The sequence below is a fragment of the Grampus griseus genome (genome assembly GCF_964374135.1).
Source record: "Grampus griseus genome assembly, chromosome: 3".
NCBI lineage: Eukaryota > Metazoa > Chordata > Mammalia > Artiodactyla > Delphinidae > Grampus > Grampus griseus.
Genome location: NC_139019.1, coordinates 40,513,790 through 40,533,298, shown reverse-complemented (window position 1 = coordinate 40,533,298; position 19,509 = coordinate 40,513,790). Strand labels below are relative to the sequence as shown.

The 19,509-nt window shown below is 39.7% G+C and overlaps 1 long non-coding RNA gene across 1 annotated transcript; it reads left to right on the top strand.

Moving 5' to 3' along the window:
• Window positions 1-1,582: 1,582 nt before the first annotated feature.
• LOC309821348 lies at window positions 1,583-5,996 on the top strand. The gene is made up of 3 exons (XR_014296597.1): window positions 1,583-1,762; window positions 4,378-4,461; window positions 5,437-5,996. It is a non-coding gene; the product is annotated as an uncharacterized lncRNA (long non-coding RNA).
• The last annotated feature ends 13,513 nt before the right edge of the window (window positions 5,997-19,509 follow it).

Sequence of the window (19,509 nt, the reverse complement as noted above, 5' to 3'; positions counted from 1 at the left end):
TAGCAGTTGCCTTATGTATTGAGGTGCTCCTATGTTGGGTGCATGTAAATTTATAATTGTTATATCTTCTTGGATTGATCCCTTGATCATTATGTAGTGTCCTTCCTTGTCTCTTGTAACATTCTTTATTTTAAAGTCTATTTTATCTGATATGAGTATTGCTACTCCAGCTTTCTTTTGATTTCCATTTGCATGGAATATCTTTTTCATCCCCTCACTCTCAGTCTGTATGTGGCCCTAGGTCTGAAGTGGGTCTCTTGTAGACAGCATATATATGGGTCTTGTTTTTGTATCCATTCAGCAAGCTTGTGTCTTTTGGTTGGAGCATTTAATCCATTCACGTTTAAGGTAATTATCGACATGTATGTTCCTATGACCATTTTCTTAATTGTTTTGGGTTTGTTTTTGTAGGTCCTTTTCTTCTCTTGTGTTTCCCACTTAGAGAAGTTCCGTTAGCATTTGTTGTAGAGCTGGTTTGGTGGTGCTGAATTCTCTTAGCTTTTGCTTGTCTGTAAAGCTTTTGATTTCTCCATCGAATCTGAATGAGATCCTTGCTGGGTAGAGTAATCTTGGTTGTAGGTTCTTCCCTTTTATCCCTTTACGTATATCATGCCACACCCTTCTGGCTTGTAGAGTTTCTGCTGAGAAATCAGCTTTTAACCTTATGGGAGTTCCCTTGTATGTTATTTGTCGTTTTTCCCTTGCTACTTTCAATAAGATTTCTTTGTCTTTAATTTTTGCCAGTTTGATTACTGTGTGTCTTGGTGTGTTTCTCCTTGGGTTTATCCTGTATGAGACTCTCTGCACTTCCTGGACTTGGGTGGCTATTTCCTTTTCCATGTTAGGGAAGTTTTTGACTATAATCTCTTCAAATATTTTCTCTGGTCCTTTCTCTCTCGCTTCTCCTTCTGCAACCCCTATAATACGAATGTTGTTGCGTTTTATGTTGTCCCAGTGGGCTTTTAGGCTGTCTTCATTTCTTTTCATTCTTTTTTCTTTATTCTGTTCCGCAGCAGTGAATTCCACCATTTTGTCTTCCAGGTCACGTCTCTGTTCTTCTGCCTCAGTTATTCTGCTATTGATCCCTTCTAGTGTAGTTTTCATTTCAGTTATTGTATTGTTCATCTCTGTTTGTTTGTTCTTTAATTCTTCTAGGTCTTTGTTAAGCATTTCTTGCATCTTCTCGATCTTTGCCTCCATTCTTTTTCCGAGGTCCTGGATCATCTTCACTATCATTATTCTGAATTCTTTTTCTGGAAGGTTGCCTATCTCCACTTCATTTATTTGTTTTTCTGGGGTTTTATCTTGTTCCTTCATCTGGTACATAGCCCTCTGCCTTTTCATCTTGTCTGTCTTTTTGTGAATGTGGTTTTTGTTTCACAGGCTGTAGGATTGTAGTTCTTCTTGGTTGTGCTGTCTGCCCTCTGGTGGATGAGGCTATCTAAGAGGCTTGTGTAAGTTTCCTGATGGGAGGGACTGGTGGTGGGTAGAGCAGACTGTTACTCTGGTGGGCGGAGCTCAGTAAAACTTTAATCTACTTGACTGCTGATTGGTGGGGCTGGGTTCCCTCCCTGTTGGTTGTTTGGCCTGAGGCACCCCAACACCAGAGCCTACCTGGGCTCTTTGGTGGGGCTAATGGGAGACTCTGGGAGGCCTCACTCCAAGGAGTACTTCCAGAACTTCTGCTGCCAGTGTTCTTGTCCCCACAGTGAGCCACAGCCAACCCTGCCTCTGTAGGAGACCCTCCAACACTAGCAGGTAGGTCTGGTTCAGTCTCCCCTGGGGTCACTGCTCCTTCCCCTGTGTCCTGATGCACATACCACTTTGTGCGTGGCCTCCAAGAGTGGAGTCTCTGTTCCACCCAGTCCTGTCAATGTCCTGCCATCAAATCCCACTAGCCTTCAAAGTCTGATTCTTTAGGAATTCCTCCTCCCGTTGCTGGACCTGCAGGTTGGGAAGCCTGACGTGGGACTCAGAACCTTCACTCCAGTGGGTGGACTTCTGTGGTCTAAGTGTTCTCCAGTCTGTGAGTCACCCACCCAGCAGTTATGGGATTTGATTTTGCTGTGATTGCGCCCCCACTACCATCTCATTGTGGCTTCTCCTTTGTCTTTGGATGTGCGGTATCTTATTTGGTGAGTTCTAGTGTCTTCCTGTTGATGATTGTCCAGCAGCTAGTTGTGATTCTGGTGTTCTCACAAGAGGGAGTGAAAGCATGTCCTTCTACTCCGCCATCTTGGTTCAGCAAAAAAAGAATGATTTGTTTTTTTGTTTTTTGTTGTTTTCTGTATTGTGAGAAAGGAATATTTACTTTCATAAAGTATTTAAAAATATTCAAAAATTAACATATACTAATGTTAATCCCGATACAAGTCTTAGCATAATATTTAAAATACCTTAAATGTTGTTTTAGTTATTAAATTCTGTGCTCCTGTAATTTTTAAAGACAACAAAGCAAAGCCAAGGAAACAGTAGTTAAATTGATTTTCATAATCCTTCTTCCATAGGATCATCTGGAATGTATTAAACACATCTTCCCTTTTCCTTACCGTAAAATCTAAGGGGAAATAAATATTTTTACAGAAGTGAGTCAATCACATTTGAAGTTAGTGAAATTGAGGGCACACTGAGATTTCTTTCTTCATTAAAGTAACTCCAAAGATACTTTACTGCATGGTTTATTCTGGCCAAATAAAAAGAGAAATTGGGACCAAGATGCAAGAAAAGTATGTGTTGTGTACAATATCTGTTGGGATATGATTTGAAAGACTGAGAAAAAACTTTACATATATTCCAACATATCACATATCTTTACACATTATTAACATCTTAAAAAACTGGACATAAAATAGTGTAAAAGCCAACATTATGTCATGAGGAGCAGAAAAGAGAAAGAGCAGACATTATAAACTTTCTTATATGCTTTATACCAAAATCCTTAAAAAAATAAACTGGAATGTGGCTTGCCGCCATAGGTGCAAAGTAGATTATAAATTAATTTGGAAGCAGGTGTTTCCATGGTTGTTGAAAAAACAATGCCAACTGAACATTTCCATAGCATTAAAAGAGCAGACTATGGTTATACTTACAACAGGCAAGAAAGAGAAATAAGGTCATAATGCTGGAACATATTCCTCACTCTCTGAAACAAAACCTGGAGCCATAAATGCTGCAGCTGGAAGAGTTTTGTAGAAGTTTTGATCTTGGTGGGCGAATTTGGCATTAACATCTTTAACTCAGATGCATAGCTTGCAGTAAAATCCATATCCACAAGGTATTTTCTATTCCCAACTGTGAAGTTTCTGCTCTTTCTTTTTCTTTGAAGAAGAAATAAACAAAGACCAAAAATTATTGGATTCGTTAAACTTCAATTTGTCATTTCTTGGAGCAAGTGAAGTTGCAAAACAGAAATTCTCAAGCTAGCCATATATATAGTTATGGTAGTATAATACTTTATACTCACTAGCACAGAATCCCATTCCATTTGTGAGCTGTGTTGAAGAATAACAATGTCTGTGCCTCCATGGGCAATATTTTCCTCTGATAAGAGTTGTGTTTCCAGTTGATCACAGATTCCATCTACCAGTTTTCCTATGCTGAATTCTGGCAGTTCCCACCACCTTATTTTCAGTTTAGGGCAAAGAAAAAGATCTGATATAGGACTCATTTATTATTTTATTCCCTGGCCTTGGCTGAATGACAGTTGTGACATCTCTCCACTCTATCCTCCATAGAACTTGGACATGTTGTGGGATATATATACAAATTACAGAAATTTACCTGGCCCTCCTAATAGCCACTTGCTTGATTATTAATGCGATTGTCAGATAGTACATTTGATTTCATAATTAAAATATGCATACACATTTAATATAAAGTATATATTTGAATATATGCATACAAATACTAAAGATGTAAAGAAATAAATACAGTTGATTTTTTCATGCTTTAGTGGTAATTTTAATCTCTGCTTGTATTTTCATTAACTTAAAACTACTAGGCAAGAAATAAATGACTCATGTACAAACAGTTAATCTCCCACCATTCTCCTCAGGTTGAGTAATCATCTGCTGATTTGTCTGGTTATTTAGGTTTGGTTGAATCATATGGCATTGTTATTTCCATAGGAGAAAAACAATTGAATATTAGCAACAGCAGGTGATTCAACCTAATAGATTCAAGTTCAATCACCAGTCATGTATTTCCCTTTGTTGGTTCCACCTAATAATATTAGGACCAGGACTCTTTACCCCAAATACTTCTATTGGAGAGACTCAGCTTTACCCCACTAATTTACCATATGCCCTTGTTTCCTCTTTAAGGGGCCCATTTTCTCTGCCTTCATGTTTCTTTTCCTTTCTTCTATTGTTTCTGCAGAGAGAGAGAGAGAGAGCGAGCGAGAGAGAGAGAGAGAGCGAGCGAGAGAGAGACGAAGAATAAAGGAAGATGGAGAACGATGAGGTGTGGTTCTTCCCCAAATCCTCCTAAAGATTCTAAACTCAAAAATGTTTGGTTATAAGTAGATTTTTGTAGAAACTGGTAAACAAACTGGGCCTTCTGCCTGGTTTGATGTGTGGGAGCAAAGAGGCAGAAGCTCAAGGAAGCCAGTCCTGAGCACTCACAAGAATCACGGGGAGGATTCTGCTTTTCACAGTCCTATAGTATTCGGGTCTGTCCAAGTTTAAATAGATCTCCAGGTTCCCTATTTGACATCTGTGTTTCATTTGGGGTCCTGTCCAGTGTCGTTTGAATTAAGGGGCAGAGCTGAACCAGGAGTACAGCCTTGTAATGACTTCCAAACTGTGGCGGTACACTGTGCAGGGTTACACTGTGATTAGGGATTTGTTGGATTAGCTAAAAATTTTGATGATTTTGGAAATTCCATTGAAATTTAGAGAAAAGTTATGGAAACCATTCTGAGATAGGCAGTACAGCCTTTGGGGAAAGTACACTGTTTAATATTGGCTATTTCAGATAGAAGGTAGGTATGTGTTGAATCACAAACAAGATGGGTGGTAACATCTGTCAGTATAAAACATACATAGGACTTCCTGGTATGCAGTGTCGTTTTGTTAATGGAGAGAAGAGACATTTTGTGGCAAATGCCTGCTAGCAGGAAAAACCATTGCTTTTCCAGAAATTCAGGTCAGGAAATGGGAAAGAAGTCAAAGAGGTGAACTGCTACAGCACTATGAGCAAAGGTGCTCCTATAGACACCTAACCCTTTCTTGTATATGGATGAGGCTCTAGAGGGAGGTGCAGCAGAGGGCAGGGTGCCCACTTAATAATATCCAGAGTGGTCTCTGACTCTGAGTATGAAGAAAATGTGGCACAAGGTTTAGATTAGGAGTTTCACCCCCTTCTTGGGGCTCCCTTAAGCCTAGTGCTGTTTTCACTGTATTGACAATAGTGCTACATTCACAGACTTCTCTCCAGGTTTCTTGGAGACTGCTGGAACCTGCTAGACCTGCCAGAGAAGACCTTGTCTGTTTGGGCTGAGTCGGCAAGACCCCTCAAATGAATAAAGAGGCAAAGCTGGAAGAGGATTCCAATAAGACCTTTAGAGCCTGGATTTCTCTAAGGCCAGAGGAGAAGAATGGGGGAAGTTAGGCCTGTGTGGTGAAGTAGGTGTGGTGTGAAGGGGAACGGAGTGCTAAGTAGTCATCATGCTTTGTCTTCTCCTTACCTTTTCCTTTGGGGGAGAACTTGGTAAAAACTGAAAGACTGTGAATGTTCCCCTTTTCACCTTCACTTAGGGGGAATTTTAATAAGGTGGAGAAAATTACATTCACTAGAATTCACTTAGACAAACGTCCTGTTTAGGAAAGTGTGGGGTTTAGAACAAGATTCCAACGATATGTGTGGAACTCTTTTGAGCTAGATAAGCAAAGAACTTTCTCACTTCTTGGAGGGAAGGAAAGGAGAGACTAGTACTGGTGGATCCACCCAAATGACGGAAAGTCACATGTTCTATAATGCAACTCTCTTCATGACTGTGTAACAAGGTAATAAATTCAAGAAATGCTTGAGCAGGAGTGGATTTTTGGTGGCAGCCAATGAGGAGACTCTGTGTGGAATTATGGGAGCACTTGGACTGGAGAGCATGAAGCCAGGGAGAAGGATGAGAAAACTGGACATTACCTGTAATGTTCTGCACTCTCACAGTCTGTATAATTGGCAGCCAAGTTTAACCAGATTTGTGATGTGTGTGTGTGTGTGTGTGTGTGTGTGTGTGTGTGTGTGTGTGTGTGTGTGTGTGTGTGTGTGTGTGTGTGTGTGTGTGTGTGTGTATGTGTGTGGTCACCTAGCTAAATAAATGGAGTCATGTCTTCCTGGGAATCTTCCTGCCCCAGGACTGTATGTTCCCATGGAAGCACTTTACACACTGTTTTGTAATTATCCTTCTGACTGCTTTTTTTCCCCAGACACAGACACTTCCATTCCACTGAGTTATCACAGTTCCCTCATTCAAAGGTGTCCTTGTCTTGCTGTTTTCATAGGAAGTCCATGTAGATGAGGCAAAATTCTTTCAAATAATATTAACCTTGTCCCCGTCAGATGGATCTAAGAAGACCAAAAGAAAAAGGGAGGGGGGGGAACCCCCTTGTGAATCCTCTGTGACTGCCATACTCTTGCTTTCACATCTTTGTTTATCTTAGCCTCTTGCCTAAATGCCTTTCTTCAACCCAAATCTTATCCATCCTTCAAGTCCTAGCTAAAGGCACACGTCCTCCTGAACATTTCTCTGATCTTTCCAGTCCTTGCTGATCTCCTTTCTAGCATTTATCTTGTCTTTAACTCCACTGCATCCTCTTTGATGATGAGGCATGTTTTATGCTTCTAAAACTTCCGCAGTACTTAGCACAATGGTGAGTGCATAGCAAGCATATCATTTAAACACATTTCTTACTAGCCGTGTGCAAATGTGGTCTACTGATTAAAGATGTAAGCCCCTAGAGGGCAGAGCCTAGGGCTTCTGGGTGTTTTTTTTTTGTTTTTTAAACAGGGCTTCACACATTTTAGGCTGTTCGGCTGTATTGAACAATGAAGGCCATGAGAGTACTAGAAACCTCATTAAAAGTTTACATGGGATGCGTGCTTAGCTCTGATACTTTATGATGGATGTGAAACAGCAATGAGCTGTTCTGTAGGTGTACTCCCAGTGGCCAGACATGCCAGGAGAACAATTATTACGGTTATTACCTACTGAGATTTTAACTGATTTTCCTTTGTGCAAATATTGCCATAAAGCTAAGGAACCCAGCATCTTGACTTTGAATTCATCCTGAATTAAATAATGAATTATTATTGCTAGAAAAGACATAAGAGCAAAGTATAATTAGAAAATCAGCAACCATTGGTCAGTAGTAAGACTGGAAAAATGGAATTAAGCCAGAGTCTCTTTACTCACTTAAGGAGCTCATACCTTTCTTAAAGCCTTGTGTTATTAATAATAATAATAAGAAACTTTGTCAGCTACTTGGATCCAGAGAGCATTCCAAGACCAACAGAAATGATTTCAGGGAGCCAAGTCTTCAGGGTTTGCATAATTGCTAAACACTGTATTTCTCAACTTTCATAAGACATATCCATCTTCAAAATTTATTTATGAGATAAATAATTGAGCCTGAAAATTTGATGCTGACATTTCCTGCCTATTGTGGACCTCTATAGAGTTGTCTTAATCACGTTTTCAGTAGTGTCCAAGAATGACATTCTTCTGACTCCTTTTAAGCAGCGACTGTGGAAATTTCTAGTGTAAGCGATTGCCTCAGTTTTGGTAGCCATTTCCTTGGGGGCATACAGTTGTGCCTCTTTCACTTGTGGAGTAGGTCCTGCAGAATGGAGGAGTCACATCCTTCCTTCAGTCTTCCTCCATGCCGTCAAGACTATGGAAGGTTTGACTTCATGGAAAGCCTTTATATATCCTAGACAAAGGATATTCTTTTTCATCCTTGTAAAAGTGATCTTGCCCAGGGAGTCACATAGAGAAGGGTTGGGTGAGGCAGGAATGAACTGACTCATTGATATATCTCCCATGAACTCTGGATTGCTTTAGAGCGATGAAATGAGCAGTTGAACGATTGTCTAAATTCCGAGACAGAGAACTGGCTTAAGAACAACAAACACAGTTTGGGCCTGCATAAGATAGAGGGCTTTCTAGGGGATCAGAAGAAACCTGTTTTGCACACGTGTTACTCTAATTGTGATCCAGAGCTATGGAGAATTTCAGTGTGCTGCGGTTCCTGCATTGAGACCACAGCTGTTATGATTCAAGTCCCTCTGCACCCTGCGTGGTGGTCTTGCATTGTTGCATAGGTCCATAATAGGATGCACATAGAAAAACAAAAGAAGATATCAAGGCTTGTGCTTGGTTCCAGTGAATGGGGGTAGCTTTGCTCCCACAGTTCGGTTTTGATCTGTCTAAAAGGCCTTTGGAGAGGCAAATGTACAAACTGAAAACTTCTTCCAGTATATAGAATCACTTGTTTTAGCACTTACAAATGAGGATTGCACATGCTTTTATTTTAAGTTGCAGTGGAAGGCAAAATTAAAGGAAAAAAAAAAACAAACCTCTGGTGTTGCAGAGACTGACAACCAGGTCAATAGGATATAAGTTTCTGTTAATAGGGTTTTTTGGTGTCATTGCTTGTAAAAGTTGATTTGGTCCTGAATGTTAGTCTTCTGGATATAAAAAATATTACATATATATGTATATATATATATATTTTCTGACTCTTGCAGTAAGAATAGAAAGTGTCCATTCCTTTTCATTAATGAAGTCACTTGATTGTGTGTGGGTCATTTAGTGGTCTGCTTTTAAATTGGTGGGTGTGAGTTTCTTTGAGGGTTGTCATCCTGCATATTGTTGGCACAATATTTTGAAGCATGGGCCCAGCAAAGTAGACCAGTTTTAAGATAGTATGTTTGGTTTGCTGCACTTTCTGGGATGAGGCACTAAGGTACTTCATCTCTGTGAAATTAACTTTTTAAAAAATATCAACAACAAATAACTTTTCCTTGGTTATTCAGAACTCCTTATTGAACTATCAGTACGATTGCTTTTAAATTTTGAAAATCTTGTTACACTATCCTGGGTGACATTGTCTCCAGTCTTAAACGGTCTTGGGTGTTCTTACCTCCTCAACTTTCTACACAGCTTTTCTTTTCTCTCTCAACTCTGTATAAATTGCTTCACAGTCACCTTCCCATATAGCTACATTTCAGGGCTTTTTTGCTCCCATTCCCATAGCCCCTTATATATTTTATTGGTAAAGGGATTATAAATTCTTCAAAGGTTAGGAACTGCTATATGTTTACCTCTGTAACTCTATTAATCTTAATGTATGTATTAACTCAAAGATTATTAACCATCTCTTACTTCTTTCACATACCTTTGCTTCTTTTCTTAATATGCCCTCTTTTTATCATCCCACTGATATAGAACTTTGTTAATAACTTCAATGCAGTGGTCCTCAACCTTAACTACATATTGGGATCATTTGGATAGCCTAAAAAAATACTGATAGCTGGGTCCTATCAGCAGAAATTCTGATTGAATTGGTCTGCAGTGTGGCCTGGGCTTTGAGGTTTTATTAAAAGCTCCCTAGGTGATCCTAATATCCGGCCAAGGTTGAGGGCCACTGCTCTTGTGCCCTGTCAGTTCCAATCGTGAATTTGAGTTTACTTGAGTTTGCACTCTATGCAAATGTCTAGCGCTTTAATCTTTGCAATGATGTTTAAAATGATGATGATAACAGTAAAAATGATAACTAACAATAATAAATAACTGTTATTGATCACTTCTTGCCAGGCACTAAATACTTTATAGTTTATTTTACTTTTACAAAAATAATGAGATAAGAAATAGTATTATTCCCATTTTACAGATTAGGAAATTTAGGCATAGGGAAGTTAAATAAATTCTCCTAAGTCACATAATTAGTAAATGACAGAGCTGAGATTTGTACCCAGGCAGGTTAACCTCCAGAGTCAACACCTGCAATCACATTATGCTGTTGTCTGTCACACCTTCTTCTTGGGATAATGACTCCTGATTAATGGGGATTTCCAATTTCTAGAAAAAAATTGCTAGCCTGTCACATAGTATTTTCCCTGTTACTTTCATCTACTTACTCTGCCCTGTGAGGTATGATGAGGAAGAAATTTCTTCTAAAGGGGGACCAGGCAGATCAAAATATAGGAGAAAAACGTGCTGCAGAGCCACAGAAACATCTAATCCAGTGTTTTCAAGTGTGGTACTGTTGACCAGTAGAATGCCCCCATCAGTTGTGACAATCAAAAATGTTTCAGAAAAAAAAAAAAAAATGTTTCAGACATTGCCCAGTGTCCCCTCCTTGAGAACTACCATTCTAATTAAACAGCTTTCAAGCCAGTAATAGTAATTAAACTTGGAGTAATAAGATGTTTTGATTGATGGTGACAGCTTATTTCAAAGCAAACATATCATAATTTATTTATTCAAATGAAAGTGTTTCTACGCAAGTAATCTACTGGGAAGACGACACTCTTATTCCAACAATGCTGCTGTTGTTCAAAACATTTAAAAAATTGTCTTCAGATCTTGTAGTACAACTTAAAAATAACTACCCAGCATAATAAATCATCCTTTGCATGGGGAATTTAATGTTTAGAAATCTCTAAAAGATATTTAAAGCCAAGTCTGGTGAGTAGGGTGTGTTGATGAAGATGAACTGTAGAGTTTTTTTGTAACTCTAACAACTTGGTCTTTCTTGTATGGCTCATAAACTGTCTTTGACAGCCATTAAGTAAGAATTCAAACTAACGTTCTGATTAGTGATGCTCTTTGTAGAAGTCCTTCCAGAACTTCTCCTCTGAAGGACAGTACTATATAAAACAACCCTGTATAATGCTCATTTTTGTTTGAAAATAAATTTCATTTCCTAAGCATCATATATCATGCATGTACTAAGAATTTTCATGAGTGAGCAAGTCCTAGTACTAGAGAATAGTGGGAAGGCTTCCTTAAGGAAGTTAGTCTTGAAAGAAGGAAAAGCCAAGGACTGGCGGAGAAAAGTTGGGGAAACAATTCAGGTAGGGGCAGTAATTGTGCAAAGCTTGGAGGTGGGAGAGAGTTAGTCATGAATTAAGGATGGTGAGCAGGTGCACTTAACTGGATTGGAGAGTCTGAGTGGAGGACTGTGGTCTTAATCCTGGCCACATTATCAACATCACCTGAAAAGTTTATAAAAAGCGATAGCTGCCTGAATCCCGCACTGGACCTTTAAATAAGACACCACTGCTGTGGTGTCCTTAGTCTCTGTTTTGTTTTGAAAATCTTCACAAGATATCTTAATGCATATACATGTTTGAGAATCAGTTTAATAAGACATATACTTGGTTGAGTAAAGGGAGCCTGCAATCCATGTTTTCCTTGCTCACAAAGTGATAGTGGGCCAGGTCAGGCTTCTTAACAGGGCAGTAAGAACCTCACGCAGTTTTGTAGATACCAAGGTGATGATACCAATTTAATATAAGAGAAGCCAAAAGAGGTTAAATAACTTGTCCAAGTTCATCTAGCCAGTAAGTGCAAAGCTGAGGCATAATTCCCAAGTCTGATTTCAGCTCCCACATGGACAGATCAGAGAAACAATTAGGGACTTTGTTGGAGCATAGGAGTGGGAGAGAGGTTAAAATAATAATGGAAGGTGTCTATACCTTTAGAGAGCCTTAGAGAGCAGGAGGGAAGAAAATGAAAATTGAATATCCACCATGTGCCAGGCTGTATCTCATTTAATCTTTCCAGTACCCCAGCAGGGTAGCAGCAGTGCATGCAAGGGTGCTGAGGCTCAGCGTGGTCAGTAACTTGTCTGATGCCACACAGATAGGAAGTGATATTCAGACCACACTTTGGAGCTGGCTCCGGAGCTCATCATGCTCTTTTTATTACCTCATTTGGCCCCTTATCTGAGAGTAGTGGTTCTTTACTGAGGCCAGTTTTGCCCCCTAGGGACATATGGCAATGTCTAGAGACATTTGGGGTTGTTATAATTATGGGGTAGGTGGGGGCTTCTACTGCTATGTAGTAAGTAGAGGCCAGATGTGCTTCTCAATAATGCGTAGAACAGCCACAAAGAATTATCCAGCTCAAAGTTGCAATAGTGTTGAGATTGAGAAACCTTGATGTAGGAGGATGGTTGTAGCTCAGGAAGTTGGCAATGAAAGACAAGTTTATGGGTAAGATAATGAAGTGACTTCAAACATTCATTTATTAGTTAGGTGTTCAGTTAAATCTAGCTGTCTCATCTTCCACCTGAGAGTTACGTGAGGCTGAGGCATTGCTCATTGTATTCTAGTAACTGACCTCATGCCTTAACTGACTGCTTTTTTTTTTTTCTGTACACGGGCCTCTCACTGTTGTGGCCTCTCCCACTGCGGAGCACAGGCTCCGGACGCACAGGCCCAGCGGCCATGGCCCATGGGCCCAGCTGCTCCGCGGCATGTGGGATCCTCGCAGACTGGGGCATGAGCCCGTGTCCCCTGCATCGGCAGGCGGACTCTCAACCACTGCGCCACCAGGGAAGCCCCTGACTGCTTCTTTACATGAGCCCTCCTTCAAGACCCCACATGGGTTTACCACAGGAACAGTTAGTTTCTACCCACCTATTAAGGTGAAGGAGTTTTTCTCCCCCATTTTTTTTCCTCCTGTTTATTATTATTACTATTATTATTAATTTTTTCCTTCTTTATGGCCCATTGAGTTCTTGGCAGATTTGTTATACGTTTGCTCCAAGGTTCTCTTTTTGGCCTTTTGTTTGAGGGAGGTGGATCCTTGTTTACCAGGACCCAAGTGGAAACATCCAAGCCCAGAGGCCACAATAAGGCAGCCATTTTTAGTCACTTTCCACCTGGGCTGAATCTGAGCCAGAAGATAAGAGGCAAAACATTTCCCATTATCAGACCCCTAAGCCATCTACTCCCCTGATTTCTCCCATGGATATTCTTTCTCCCATGGATATTTCTCCCATGGATATTCTTACTGGCGTTCCAACGCCAGTAAGCCCACATACTCTATTTGTGGTGGCTTGAAGCCAAAATCCAGGTGTGATATTCCAAAGCATTCTTGCAGAGGAGTTTTCAACTGGTATTTTGTTTACTTGCATTTTTGGCCAGTCTCAATCCTTCGGGAGCCAAAAGCTTACAGAACTGAAACATCTGGAGCTTTTACCATACCTGTCTATAAAATATGTGTGAATACAGACTTTACACAGTGTGTCTGTGGCCTTCGGTGACCCCTTCTTTGCCTATTTCTTTCTTTAGGAAATTCCAAGAGGCTGTGGAAACACCTCCTATATAGCTACTGCTGATTGGAAATCTGGTACCCTCACAAAGTGCTCTGAGGTCCGTGGCAGGAAAAAAAGCCCTCTAAAATCAAGGTATGTTGTTCTTGGGATTATTTCCTATTTTTTAGTAGAAGACTCTTCTTGAATGTCCATCTTAAGGCAGAGCTGGAGAAAAATCATAATAAATAAACTAGCCATAAATGAGTTCTTCCACTCTGTCCATTCTAGGAAAAGACTTACATGTAATATAGATTTGGATTTTTGGTGTGTTTGGCTTTGGGATCACCCTCCTCTTTGACTTCTTTGGGCCCATTGTGTTGTTCTCCTTACTTTGGGGCTTAGATGTGTGTGTTCTGGCTGGCTCTGTGACTTCCCCCTGTGCTCACCTCTGCTACTGCTCTAGCCTTTATCTCTGATGTCTGCCTTGGCCTCTGGTATGCAGGGCAGTGGGGCAGGTGGAGGGTCATGAGTTAGTAGACAGTGAATTATGGCAGAGTGCCTGCAGGCAAGTTCTGCTCTTATTACTTTTATTGTTGACACATAGACTCTCTCAGTCTTATTTCTGTTATCTGTAAAATGGGGATAATACTCTCTGGCCCCTTCATCCCACACCTGAATCAGGACTTTGCCTTCTTCACCATATCTAGGTTAAGGCTTGGTGCCTAGTAACCACACAATAAATATATGTTGAATAAATGAATAAACATCATATAAAATTCTCCAATTCTGAATGAATTTAAGATATTGCTTTCTGGGAGAGCAGGTTGTACTTCAATCTGTTTTTATTAAACATAAGATAAAATAAAAATGTTTGACAACATTTCTGGCTTGACTTGTTTCTGGCCCTGGGCCATAGAACTATCAGACAAGCACAAGGAATCAGATTATCATAGATTTTTCCATATCAGTACTTACGGCCTTTCAGAGTACACAGTGTTTTTTTCCTAGGCATGGTTTTAGTGGAAAGTGATTATTACTATTTGTTATGTACTTTTTTTTTTTTTTTTGCGGTACGCGGGCCTCTCACTGCTGTGGTCTCTCCCGTTGCGGAGCACAGGCTCCGGACGCACAGGCTCAGCGGCCATGGCTCACGGGCTCAGCCGCTCTGCGGCATGCGGGATCCTCCCGGACCGGGGCACAAACCCGCGTCCCCTGCATCGGCAGGCGGACTCTCAACGACTGCGCCACCAGGGAAGCCCTGTTATGTACTTTTAAAGGGAAAATCATTGTATAGACTCTTCATCTAGATTATTTGAATCTCAGTTTTTAAGATTTATGAGAAGAAGATATAGGATGTATGTAGATTTAGTGGATTTCTTAGTCTACTGCACTGTATATTGCCCAGAGACTTCAAAGCAGGGACACCCCTGGTCTTGGCTTTCAGCTTGGGGAGGGTGAAGGCATCTACAGTCTATGCCTGTCTCTTGATTCATAGGCATGATACACCCACACATGCATAGACACATGTATACACACGTTATCAGGACAGTGGCAGCTCATTTGATGGCTAACCTTGTTGTTGGAAAAGTGAAACTTGAGTGTGTGCTTTTGCCTTTTGTTAAGGTTCTTTGTTGCTCTCATGTTGAATCTTACATAACTAGAGCTTACATATGTCTTTGCTTAAATTACTTAGTGGTAATTTTTCCTTCTTTGAACACTCCTATTATTAAAATTTGAAACGTTAGGACATTTTTGCCATTTGTAATCTGTCTGATCCTTTAGCTAAAAACGTCAGGACCACTTGAAACTTGGACTTTTTAGATTTGAGTTTTTTAGAGATTTTAGACTTTAAACTTTAGATTTTTGAAAGACAGTGAGGTGTATTTACTAGGTTATGTAACACTGTCATCCGGGTCTGGACCAGCATCCACAGTCAGCCAGGTTTTTGCAGTGAAATGCATGGTATGTATACCAAGAGGGACGAATCAAGAACGGAAATAGCCTCATGGAAATTCAGGTCAGATTTTTGCCACCATATGAGTTTTCAGATCAAACTAGGTTTGTCACCAAAAAAGTTTAGGAAAAAAAAAAAACTTTTGCTTTTTAGAAACTTTTGGTTATCTGAGTTATGGAAAAAGGGTTGTAGACTGGTATTTTCAAAGGGTTGTAGACACAATTATTAATTAGCTTTATTTTTTTGGATTTCATTAAGAAGAGAGAAAGCTCATTTTATCCAGAGCCTTGTGGAGGGAGGCAGGTCGCTTGCCTTGGGGTCCACTGTCCGCTACAGGAAGCCTGCAGTGTTTCTGCTCGCAGTCATTTGAAAATCAGCTCAATGTATTTCTTTGTGCCGGCTGTTAAAATGGCTTGGATTCCACTAGAGGGCAGTTGGGCCTTATCTCAGTGGACTTTATGGTTATCAGATCTGATACCGTCAAACTGGGTAATTTTCGCCATTGACCAACACTCATTTCTGTTTCTATTCAGCATCTGTCTGTCCCACTTTCATCACCTACACTTCTATATGTCACACTTATTCCCACGCTTATATCCAGCCTAGGCCGTTCTTCTGAACTCTTACTCAGCATTTTCTTGTTGGCTGTTTTAAAGACCATTGAATCTAGACATGTTGAAGGTTGACCTCAAGAACTCCACTGCCTATTATCCACCCCCAATTCTCTTCTTCCTGTGCTCCTTGGCTCAGGGAAAGTCACCCCCAAAGTCACCCCTAAAAGTCTATTTGCCTATGCAACCCTTGGAACCTAGGCTTCATCCTTGATACTCCCTTTTCCTACATAATTCCTCATCAGAGCCCCTCCATTTTACTTGCCAAATGTCTCTCAAGGTCTTTCTACTTTTGTATGTCTCCACTGCTAGCTACCACCTTCTTTTATTTGGCTACCAGCTACCTAACTGGTCTTCTAGCTCTAGGCTTGTCTTTCTCCCTTCTTCCAAGTTCCTCTTTTATCCTCTGCTTTTCCTTCTGCCAACTCTAGACCTTTCAGTCAATCTCAGCTTCTGTCCTCACACTTGTATATTTCTATCCATTATGAAATGCTGTTTTTCAAAAATGTGAAAGCCCAGTACACTGAGGATGAAGGTAGTAAGACTCAATTTCCCAAGAGAGTAGAGGGAGGTCATATATACAAGTAGTCCTCACTTTGCATGGTTCCCTATATGTATGAATTGCAGTTAGCACAAGTTAGTTAAATAACACCAGTCCAACACCAGTTTCCCAACAACACAGTACAAATTTTAGATCTCTATTTAGTCACTTCCTTTAGAGAAGTCTTCCCCTCGGAGATTTAAGAACATTTTAAAGGCACTCGTAGCTCTCTGTATTTTTTTTTCCATGGCACTTATCATAGTTTGTAATTATCTATTTCCTTCTACCTTTCCTCCTTCTCTCCCTCCCTCCTTTCCTTTCTTTCTTCCTTCTGTAAATTAGCTTATTTTTGTCTGCCTTGTTCTTACATTAAAGGGCTGTGAGGTTATACTATCTTCAGCTTGTAACAGTGACTGGGAATTCTCAGTTAATAAAGGCGGAATGGATGAATGAATGGATAAGTGAACAAAAACAGGCCCCATTTGTTTTTTCTTATCTACCAGAATCTCCCAAGGTTTTGGTTGAAATAGATTTTACACCTCAGCCCTAGCAATGAAGAGGGAGATATTTGCATTTTAATAAGAAACTAAGAAAGACAGAAAGAAAAGAATTTTAGCATGGACTTTAGTTTATAGCATACCCTTGTAAAATATTCATTGAATGGATGACAAATCTCTGGTGCTGGAATTGATATGAAGGACATATTTAGGGAAACTGAGTCTTTCCAGTACCTTAAAAAGAATTTGAACAATTCAGGATTATGTATAAGAGAAAGTTTAAAAAAAATCACTCATAATGTGTCTTGCTCCCTCTTTTGTATTTTCTTTTATTACTCAAGTAATACATTGATACAGTCTTGTTTTAGATTCCAAACCTTACAGATGTTTGAAAAAATGAAGAATAAAAGATGAAAAACTCTTTCTGCCATCATTTCCATTCCCCTCCCAGTGGAAACCATTATCAAATCAGATGTACATTTTCTCTACTACCCCCTCTATGCATTTCATAGCTGTATATGTACATGTACTCACATTAAAAAAAAAAAAAGGAAGAGAAAAACCACTGAGAAGGCATAAGGGCCACATGGTGGGGGCCACCATGTGAGGCAAAGCAGTCAGTAAAAACACCCTAGTAGGACTGTTAAGGAGAAGAAGAATAACGTAGTTAGCCCCAAATTGATGTGCTATAGTGCCCGCTTTCTCTGTGCCCAACCCAAAGCACTCTTCAATAAAGTCTACTTCACACATACATGTGGACATACAAACAAAACAGAGCAAAACAAAACAAAAAACACCAAAGACCCAAAAGCAAAAAGAAAAAAGACCAAAATGAAATCATGTTGTAGGGGAGGAAAAATAATTTCCCCTCTACTCTTCTAGGTTTTTGGCTGAGACCCTCCTAGAATAAAATGATAAACTAATAAGAGAAAAACAAATAGAAGTTTAATAATGTGTATACCTCCTGTGTACATGGGAGACATCCAGGAAGACTGAGTAACTCACTGAAATGGCCCAAGCCACCACCTTAAATACTATTTCCACCTAAAGACAAAAGAAAGAAAGATGTGGGGTGGAGGCAGTGGGGGAGGCCAGTTAGGGGAGGTTACCAGGAAAATCACAGTAAAAACAAGAGTATGGTTGTCTAGAGATTTAGATTCAACCTCCACTTCCTGGTACAGAGAGGACAACACCCTTAACAAATGGAGATATCTTTTATAAATGTAAATGTCATTGGTAGTTTGATATACCCTGAGAAAACCATAATTCAAAAGGACACATGTACCCCAATGTTCATTGCAGCACTATTTACAATAGCCAGGACATGGAAACAACCTAAATGCCCATCGACAGATGAATGGATAAAGAAGATGTGTAAAATATATACAATGGAATATTACTCAGCCATAAAAAAGAATGAAATTGGGTCATTTGTAGAGATGTGGATGGACCTAGAGTCTGTCATACAGAGTGAAGTAAGCCAGAAAGAGAAAAACAAATATTGTATATTAACACATATATGTGGAATCTAGAAAAATGATACAGATGAACCTATTTGTAGGTCAAGAATAGAGACACAGACATAGAGAACAGACATGTGGACATGGGGGTGGGGAAGGGGAGGGTGGGATGAATTGGGAGATTAGGTTTGACATAAATACACTACTATGTGTAAAATATATAGCTAGTGGGAACCTGATGTATTGCACAGGGAGCTTAGCTCGGTGCTCTGTGATGACCTAGATGGGTGGGATAGGGGGTGGTGGGAGGGAGGTCCAAGAGAGAAGGGATATAGGGTATACATATAGCTGATTCACTTCATTGTACAGCAGAAACTAGCACAACATTGTAAAGCAATTTTACTCCAGTAAAAAAAGAAATGTAAATGTCTCTAACCAAAGGGTAACTTCTACTTGGTTTTCAGAGCTTCTCCCATGTCTGCTGATTTTTAGAAAAGTAACCAGTTCAAAAAAATCCTTATGCCATAGAGGCATATTTTGGGGTGGCACATTCTGCTTCTCCAGTGTTTTTCTTTTTGTTCTGTAACTACGCTCTTCTTAATGAGACTCAGAAGTCTTTCAACATGAAAGACATAAGTTTACCTTATTCTTCTTGATGTCACAGTGCTTCATAATATGGATGTATCAATACTATCATTAATTTACCGTTCCTCTATTAATGGAAATATAGCTTCTCCATTTTTTTTCAATTACAAACTATGCTTTGTTGAACCTCCTACTTTTGTGCACATATTGAGTCTTCTGTGTGGGTTTTTCAAAGTGGAATTGCTACATCAGAGTTAGCACATTCTACATTTTGATAGATATTGTCAAATTTAATCAAGCACACTATTTGAGTGTGCTTGTCTCCACTTGTCAAGACATAATTTTTAAATTATTTAAAATAAATAATGTCGTAAAGAAGAGTGACGTCCAATGAGCAGGGTTCGGAGGGTGGTGTGATGAAAATGTTCTAAATATTCTAAAGTTGATAGTGGTGATGGTTGAACATCTCTGTACTAAAAGCTATGGAATTGGACACTTTAAGTAGATGTATGGTAATGTGGATTATATCTCAATAAAGTTGTTTTTTAAAAAGCTCTAAAAAAATAAAATAAATAAAATTAATAATGTCATCTGAT